The following is a 10,589-nucleotide window of genomic DNA, read 5'->3' as shown; positions in this document are numbered from 1 at the left end:
AGTGAACTTACTTTAAAATGGTAAGATTTACTTAAAAAATATTGATTTAAAAATATTGATTTTGTTTAAATTGACTAACTTTAAAAATGATAACTTTAGCTTAATGATCTTATTTTAAAAGGTTAGTTTTAGTAAAAATGTTTTACTTACAAAAAATAAGATTTATGAACTATCGGAAAAATGTAATGAAGTGGAAATATATGTCTAGAAAGATTTTGTCTGAGGAAATACTTGGTATTAGGGTGTCTTTACGACCCACCTCTCTTTCCTGGAAACTAGCCTGATGTATATCCACGGATTACGACATATTTCTGGTATAATTTTTATTGAAAATCTTACTTTAAAAAGTGTTATTTGATTGTAAGCCTTTCAATGACAAATGATGATTCAAGGATATTCAACCTTGAATCGGATGGACGAAAGCAATTAAATTCATTTTAAATCGGAAGTTTTATCTTCGCGTAAAAAGTTATTTCGTAAGTATAATAATTATCGTCAGTTAACTAATTAACAAGCGTAATGAAGAGTTTGAGAGGAGATCGGATCAAGTAAGCTCACCTGCAAACAGAGAACCTAGCGACCCCACACACTCAGGTGAGGGAGAATACATCGTGACATAGTGATTTCCGAATATGACACCCGGATCTCCTAAACTATCTCAAAAGTTTGGAGTTATATTTGTGTATTAAGAAAACCCGTACTTAATCAATTATTTTGCGTGCCTGGATTTTGTACGGATACTTTCTTAAGTTGTATGATTAGGATAACTTAAAATATAAAGTATTGTGGTGGCTATCCATGAAGGAACACCACTCGAGAAACTAAAATGCATTGGGATCGAAAACAACAGAGAGTTTCGATCTAGTAGCCCAAAATGGTGAGGAAAATGGTCCTGGTAGCTGGACCACCTCGCCTGGGCGAGCCCGCCTCACTCAGGTGAGGGAGAAAACATCGTGACACAGTGGTGTCCGAATATGCATCCGGACCTCCAAACTCCCTCCAAGTTTGGAGTTGCCTTGGGTATTAAGAAAACTTGTACTTAATCAATTGCTTGTTTGTTTAGATTAAGTACAACAATATTTCTTATACCGATTTATGTTATGTTTATATATGCAAATACCATGTTTACTATTGAATTATAATGTTTGAATGATTATTATGGAATGATATGTATGTGATAATTGTTAAATTCAAGGTTTAAAAACATGTGATATAAATGAAAAATATTTTCTATGAGAAAAGTAATTAAAATGATATTCATGCTCTTCTCGCTTGAGTGAGAAGTGTTTAGAGAAAACGAGTGTTTTAGCTCGGGGCGAGACAGCTCTCGCTTGAGCTAAAATAGGCACCAAGAGAACTGATTGTTTTCTCACTTAAACCACAAATGCCTCAAAAATGGATGTGCCCTCGCTTGAGCGAGACAGCTCTCGCTCAAACGAGATGGCTCCATACAGACATGACTTCTTTTTAAGTCGTATGAACGATAACTCTCATATATACGAGAGCCTAATGGCATGTTTGCCATCAAGAAGTTATAAAGGTAAATAACTATATGAAATTCTTGAAAGTAATAAAAATAAGGAATTGCTTTGTTAAAGGCAATAGCCCTAAGGCAATAGCCCTAGCTTGGGTGTGAAGTGAATTTACCGCAACTCAGATGATTGAACCTGGTTCCCGAAATTGACAAACTTATACAAGTACCTTTGTTCTTGCGCCTATTTAGGGCAAGTTTCCGACTGTGATGTCGTGATTAGGGCGATGCCCAAAAACGGATTACATGATACCACGCAGCGAGGTCGTCTGACCGTAAGAGGCTTGTCCATGTGGCCGTCTAGGGTGATTCATCGATGGTCGGTAGTGGTAGGGATGTTATTCCTCTATTTACGTGTTGACGTAAGATCGGGTCCCATAAGAAGCATTCCTCTAGGAGATGTCTTAGGTTGGACCGGTCATATAAAATAATGATTAAAAGATTTAATCAGCTAACCTCGGTTAGTGTGCATAGTCATTATGGATAATGAAGTAGTGGAGAGGAAATTTAAGGGAGACGAACGAGCCCCGAGATGTTGAGAGAGACGACGATGGTGGTGGTTCGTCATAAAGTCTTGAGGGTGAGTCTAGGTGAGACGAGTCCCTTGTATTCCTGGATGAGGTATTAGGTTGGATCGGACAGTTCTCACAGCGCAAACTAGACAATCTTTAACAATCCCTCTTTGCAATCAGGATCAATGAGAGGGATGCCCATAAAGTGTTTGATACGACACCATCCTGAAATGGACAGTTCTTCGGAACATATCGATCATATATCCTTGCGAGGAATAATTTGGGTGCGTTCAAATCGGCCTGTTATGGGACATGTACTCTTGGTTATTTCTGAATAGTATATTGGGAGGATATTGGTGAACGGATGGATGAAACAAACATAACATTCATACATTGCGATTGTGGACTTTGATCCTCATAATATGATATTATAACATCATTCATCATTATTCATTTTTATATGTGATGTATATATTGTGTTTATTATGCGTGTCTGTCTGGATATGATATTCTGTGTAATTCCACACCATGCATGAGTAATATTCATTAGATGTCTTACTCTCTCTTCTTTCTGTTTGTCTTCCATTCGCGTTTTGTTCAGATGGATCATTCTACCAGGATTCTGAGTTACCGCTTTTTGATATCCCAGGAGGGGGCATGGAGGATTGAGGGAAATCGTTATACCTACACAGGCCCTTGTGCTTTTTGATTAGTGTACATGTGTAGAGTATTTATTTTGGAGTAGTTTTATTGGGCGATGATTAGGTTCCGCCTTGTACTTTGTACCAATATTTCATGATATTCTAATGAAGTATGATTCAAAGTTATATTGAGTTATATTTTTATTACCTTTAGGTAATGGTGATTTTGCTTTTCTGCATTGTATGTTATTTAAAGTGATGTTCCGAAAATGAAACAAACATAAGGAAATAAATTTTATATGACATCATTATAAAAAATAAAAATAAAATATACATTTTTGAGCAAGATTTTTTTGGAGTAATTTTCGAGGCGTACACTATATAGGTTTAGTTTAATTTATTTAAGGGAAAGTCTATTCTAATTTGACTTATTTTCACCTTAGTGCCAAGACAAAATTTAACTTGAATCCATTGAGAACTAATATTTTCACTCTCAAATAACATTTGTCAAAGTTTTAATTCAAACCACTTTATAAATTTGATGGGATAACATAACCTTTATATCTATTAAACTATGAAGTCTTTTACTGATGAGGTTGCTTACTTACTAAACTTGTTGACATGATACTCTGATGAAGGTGTAAAATTTGAATCCATAAATAGTTACATACAAGATATATAAAGAAGTATTAAATAATATGCATTAAAGTTTGAGATTAAAATGTAAGTAATATATAAGATTAAATACTTACCATACGAATATTTATAGTTAATGATTTTAATTAATAATGAATTATTTTACTAAATATTTTGAGGTCTTGGATGCCAGGTCCTAAACTGGTCCCACTACCAATGAAGTGTTCGTCTAGTTGTATAATGCACCGCTAGATCACATGATGATTAAAATGTTAAGATTTTGTTCTTGAGAGCAATACTTATTAGAAGAGACAATCACACATCTCAAAAAAAATTAATTCTTTACCCATATAATGAGAAGATATCATTGGTAATACCAAAAAATGTATCCAACTTTGCCTTAAGGGCTTCCACGGCCTAATAGTGCCTCCTTAGATTTGTATTTTGTTTCCCTTAAAAAAAATATAATCTCTCTAACATGCACTCTTTTATGAGTTTTCATTTTATACGGTCTTTAATTAAATTATAATTAAGAAGGAAAAAGAGAGAAAGTTTATAATACATAGTCCAATATAAGAGAAATTATTGTATTAAAAAGAAGAGAGAGAATTCAGCAATCTAAATGTAAGTTTATTTATAAAACCTACTCCACATCTTATTCATCAATTTTAGGGAAATTTAATTGTTTATACCTACTCATGAGTCATCAATTTTAAGAGAATCTAATTGTTTAGATCTACTCACTAATTCAAAGCATTGAATTTTCCTAAAATTAATAGTTAAGATATGGAGTAAGTTTAAACTCTTGGAATAAATAGATCCACTAAAAAGAATATGAGAAGGAGTAGTTTGATTAGTAAGCTTGTTTTATATGCATCTTATTTTTTGCAATGAGAACTCGCATAGTTAAAGTTAGATCTAACAATATTCTCACATAATATTAGTGCAAGAGAATAAAAGTTTTGTTATTTGAACTATTGAAATACAATATTAAGTAATGCCTTTGCTATTCAAGTTTATGTGAAGTTTGGAATTATTCTTAAGGCCATTAATTTCTTTTTTTAATGGTATCATATGCTCTATTACTAATCCCTCGTTTCTTTTTTCAACGTTACGATTTATGAAGCTATCATTTTTTTTTTTTTTTTGAGTAAATTACATTAATATCACCTGAGTTTTAGTGAAATTATACAAATTACCCCTCACTTTTTTATACCTACACAAACCTTCCATAGTTTTTATACTTTCATTAATTGATCACTCTTGCATAAGAAATAAGTGTAATTTTTATACAAAAATGTGATAAATGTAATTAAGTTAAACAAAATATGATATATTATGTAGACAAGTCTAAATAATATACAAATCAATGTATTTTATTATTTTTTGGTATAAAATGCATCAACAATTCTAAAGAAATATTGTTTAAATCGCTCTTATAATATAGTGTAACGAACCAAAAATAATAAAGAAATATTGACTCATATATTATTTGGATTTGTCTCCACAATATATCATGTTTTGTTTAACTTAATTACATTTATCACATTTTTTTTAAAAGATTACACTTATTTCTTATTTAGGGGTTGTCATTGTAAGAAAAGTATAAAAATTAAGGGAGGTTTGTGTAAGTGTAAAAAAGTAATGAGTAATTTGTGTAATTTCACTAAAACTCAGGGGGTGTCAGTATAATTTACTCTTATTTTTTTAATATACATATTTTCCCCTTATCTTAATTGTAATTTATTATTATAAAAACTACTCTTAATTGTAATTTATTATTATAAAAACTACTCAAAAGTTCAAAACTGTGATATATTCTATTTTTGACAAGAATACTTGTTATTTGGTTATAATTCTTTTGAAGAAGAAACAAAATTAGAAAATTCCTTCAATGAGAAGAAAAGTGGAAAATTCATGTATGTAATTCAAAATTAAAGGAGTAAATGATACCTCTAGCAATTGAAAAGAGGTGACAGATAATTTGGTTCATTCGATTGTGTGAAGCCATTAATGAAGATGTGATGTTTAATAAATGAAGTCTACGAATCTTCTAATTTGGGTGATTATGTGTTCACTTAACTATCTGACAAAAGCACAAGTTAATTCTCAAATTTTAAACCCACTTGAACAAAAATAGTTCTAGCCGTGAAATTAAAGTTAAGAATAAATCATATTGTAGTTGATCAAACTCAAAACTGGTAACTATGTAACTAATTAATTGAATTATAATTATTTGGTACAGATAAGTTTAGAAGTACCTACAAATTTATTAAATTTGTTACTCATGCATTCAATGGTTAAAAATGTTGCGAAGAAAATACTTGTTATAAGGATATGTAATATTATGTTGAATTTTATATTAAAAAGTTTTCATTCCCTCAAAAACAAAGGGAAAAAATGAAAAAAGTGAGACGTAAATTATTAGAACAAGATATAGCTTTTACTTTTTATTTATTTTTCATCAAACAGCCTTTCAAAGCTTGATCCATATTATACTAAAGCATACTAACTCATGTATTAAGCGTGAACATATGGGTTTAAAACCCTAATATGTGTGCTTCCCCATCAAGACAAAGATAAAAGGTTGACCTTTTAATTGAAAAAAAGAGTGGATTAGGGAGTTCACATTCATATGAATTGGCTTATTCCAGGGTTTCACCCGACAAAAACTCTATATTGTTCTCATGAACCTTACCATATTCATCATAAATGATTTTATCTCCTTGTTCTGAAATAACTCAACTCAATAAGGCAATCCCAAATTATTTGGAGTTTCGATACAATCGAATAGAAAGCCCCAAGTATGGCATGTTCTAGGAGTCCATGTTAGAAATTTATAATTTCTAATTAAGGTGGGCATCATTAATTTGATACAATGATATCAACTATTTATTTCGGGGGTTACATTATAAGTGATCTAATTACTGACACTCCATAGATTTCTAAAAGCTAATATTATGTATGGGCTTAATGAGTGAATACCCATCAGGTTAACCTATAGGGGATAATGGTAACCCTATAAGTAAACGCATAAGGAAGGTTATGATCTCCAATACACCAAATCACAAATAGTTTTCACCTCTCCCCATCTGAGAGAAAACGAATGTCCAAAAGGAATTAAGGATTTGGTTGAGGAATATCATTATACCAAAATTCTCTCAAAAGGTATATCAAATGAGTATATCAGAGAACATGGATTCAAGGATTCATGTATGACTTTATATCATTGTTTTATATTATGGGTGAGAATCATGATATTCAAGATCCTAGGATTGGTATATCAAATGAGTATATCAGAGAACATGGATTCAAGGATTCAAGTATGACTTTATATCATTGTTTTATATTATGAGTGGGAATCATGATATTCAAGATCCTAGGAATGATATTTCATCAATCATCAAGAAATATCTAATAAGTGGTATCAGAGTTTTAAGTTTTGAATTTTATGGTTCTCCATTAAAGATGTTTTCCCCCAATTTTTATGAACCCTAATTTTTTAAATTTGGGGATTTTTTATGCTTCCGCTATTAGTTATAAAAATTGGGTATTTAGGAATAATGAGGATACCTTTTATCCGCTTCCGCTGATGTGAATTATGAGTAATTTGTATTATGAATCATTGCAACATGTGTTGAAGTATATATCCAGCTTTGTGCATGAACATTACATTAAATTTTATGACTCTGTTATGTAATTTGTGTATTATATGTGCAATAATGTCTTAATGTTGGACATTAACTTTTATTACTTCACAATTTTTGCAATTGTTAAAGTATATGTATAAGGTATATATATTATGTATGTGAGCAATATGTATTTCTTATACATTAGGGTATTATGCAATCTGAATATCTATATATATGTTATATATATAATCATGGTTTGATCAAATATAGTACTGATGCATATTTGAGGTTTTTTTAATTTTTTACTTATTGTTTTCAATTCTTTTTTAATATGATTATTGCATAAAACATGTACCTACTATCATGAACAATAAATATGTGATTCACCTTGTTTTAAGACACATAAATAAGGATTGAAGTTAAGCTATATATATATTACGTTTAAACTTAATGCTTGTAATTAAATATATATTATATTTTGGAAGTGCATATATATATATATATATATATATATATATATATATATATATATATATATATATATATATATATATATATATATATATATATATATATATATATATATATATATATATATATATATATATATATATATATATATATATATATTTATGAAATAATTGACCAAATATATAAAAAAGATATGTTCTTGATGATTTTTATGCATTTAACTTTGGATCTATTATGTATTTGATTAAGATTGCATCCATTTTTATGTGCTGATATATATGTGCTATATCTTTTTTGATTTGGAATTATATTGTGTGATTAGATTTGTTAATCATAAAAGATATCAAATCTAAAGGTTTTAATTCCAAGATTAATTTTTTTTTATAATGGACTCATATTATTTTCTTTTTTGTCTGGTAATTATTTTTGAATTAATTGATGCAATATGTTGTCAAAGTAATCTCTATTGTGGAAATTGATTAAGATCACAAATGAGTATGAGATTATTTATGTGAATTGTGTTCGGCCCAAAGGAAGACACAATTTGGCCAAATAATAACATACTTGTGATGATAAATATGTAACAAATATAAAGTTTTTTCATGTGAATAATAGTCAATCCAAATAAAGGCTATTGTTTGACAGAACTAATTGTTAATATTTGATCATTATGTTGAGATTATCACTTACAAATTAATTTATCTGTCCAAAGACTAGAAATTGATGTTATGCTAGGTATCTTGTGATGGGTCTATTATGTGAACATGTCTTGTTTTATATATATTACATGACTTGTTTGCTTAAATGATTGCAACACTTATGATTTGTTGCATTGGTTGGTGACTAATTTGATTATTAAGTAGTTGAAACATTGTTTTTTTGTTAGGACAACTTGCCCTGCTATATTTAATCATGTATAAAATGATAATATATTTTTTATGGAAAATTCAAAAGGATCATCATTAAAATTCGAAATGTAGTCAATATGCTATAATGAACATATGTATTTATCGTGGATATAAATAACATATGTTTTGGATTAAGTGTTGAATCAAACTAACTAAATGGTTTTTTTCTTTTGAAAAATAAAATTGTTTGATATTATAAGCGAACCTATTAAATATGAAGTCGTCAGAGTGACATATTTTTTTGTGAATTGTTCATAATAAGTGTCAAATGCTAGTGCGTATATATCTATGCGTCTATTAATCGACCCAAAGAAAGATTATTATTTGGCCGGATTATATACATATACACACATGTGATGGTAAACATGTGATTATTATAAAGTTGCATATGTAAATGACAAATCAGTCCAAAGAAGGGTTTATTATTTGACATGCATTATGATCAATGTTTGACCACAAACAAGAGTATCATTAGTGATTGATATGAAATATAAAACCAATTGTATGTTTGGATTTTATGCAAATAGTGATCAGCCCAAAGGAATATTACTATTTGGCCCAAATTACAAACATACTTGTAGCAATAAATATATGATAATCGTATGGTTTTCCATGTGAATAATAAGTCGGTCCAGAGAAAGACTTATTGTTTGACAGGACTGATTATCAATATTTGATTACTACATTGAGTGTATCACTTTCAACTTAATATTTTTGTCCAAAGACTGAATATTAATGTTGTGTTAGGTAACTCATGATGTGCCCCATTATCATTTGAATTTAAGTATTAAAATTGAATGTGAGTTTAATTGTAAGAATGATTGCAATTTGTTTTGTTCTTTTACTAATGTTGTAAATATTTCTGCTCAAATTAGTAACATTTCATTGCTAAATGTGACAAACTTTAAGGTCTATAAGGAAGCCGTAGAAATTATTCACGGTTGTATGGATTTAGATATGACACTTCAGGTAGAGAAATCCATTTCTACTCTGGAAATCTTCGATGAGGTTAAAATTGAAAAATTGGAACACTCTAACCGAATGTGTTTAATGATCATGAAACTAGGAATGGCAACGGGGCGGGGCGGGGTCGGGTTTGCACATACCCAAACCCGAACCCGAAATTCAAAACCCGAACCTGAACCCGAACCCAAACTCAACGGGGTTGAAAATAAAAATATCATCCCCGAACCCGGAAAAAAACCCGAAAATGATAAAGTATTAAGGAAAATATGATATTATTTTCGTGTAATTTTACTCTAACATTTCTATTTTCTCTTGTATTATTTCATTTCTTTTATGTTTGAAGATCCAATAGTATATAAAATAACATTAGAAATTAAAAACAATTGACAAATGATAGAAATTTCAATTTTAAATTGAATTACCTTACTTCGGGGCGGGTTCGGGTTAGGGTCTTTGCTATACCAAACCCGAACCCGAAATTTAAACCCGGGTAAAACCCGAACCCGAACCCAATCACATTGGGTTTTCCCCGTTAAATTCGGGTTCGGTTCGGGCAGGTACCCACAGGTTCGGTTTTTATTGCCATCCCTACATGAAACGCTTTATATTAGAAGCATTTCGGGACTCTATTTCTGAGGGTCAAAGTGCAAGAAAGTTACTTGAAGAAATAGAACCATGCTTTGCCAAAAATGAAAAGGCAGAGACGAGTAGCCTTTTCGCTAAACTCATCTCCATGAAGTATAAAGGCAAATGGAACACAAGAGAGTACATTATGGAGCCAAAAATGAAAAGGCAGAGACGAGTAGCCTTTTGGCTAAACTCATCTCCATGAAGTATAAAGGCAAATGGAACACAAGAGAGTACATTATGGAGCCAAAAATGAAAAGGCAGAGACGAGTAGCCTTTTCGCTAAACTCATCTCCATGAAGTATAAAGGCAAATGGAACACAAGAGAGTACATTATGGAGATGTCTAATTTCGCATCAAAACTCAAGTTACTTAAGTTCGAGCTTGGTGATGAATTGCTCGTGCCCTTGGTTTTGATCTCGCTTCCTGCACACTTTGGGCGATTGAAAGTGAGTTTTAACACTCAAATGGACTAGGAAAAATTGGAACACTCTAACCGAATGTGTCTAATGATCATGAAACGCTTTATACTAGAAGCATTTCGGAGCTCTATTTCTGTGGGTCAAAGTGCAAGAAAGTTACTTGAAGAAATAGAACCATGCTTTGCCAAAAATGAAAAGGCAGAGACGAGTAGCCTTTTGGCTAAACTCATCTCCATGAAGTAT

Source organism: Lupinus angustifolius, chromosome LG02 (assembly GCF_001865875.1).
Source record: "Lupinus angustifolius cultivar Tanjil chromosome LG02, LupAngTanjil_v1.0, whole genome shotgun sequence".
NCBI lineage: Eukaryota > Viridiplantae > Streptophyta > Magnoliopsida > Fabales > Fabaceae > Lupinus > Lupinus angustifolius.
The sequence above is the reverse complement of the archived record's forward strand: the minus strand, read 5'-3'. Positions refer to the sequence as shown.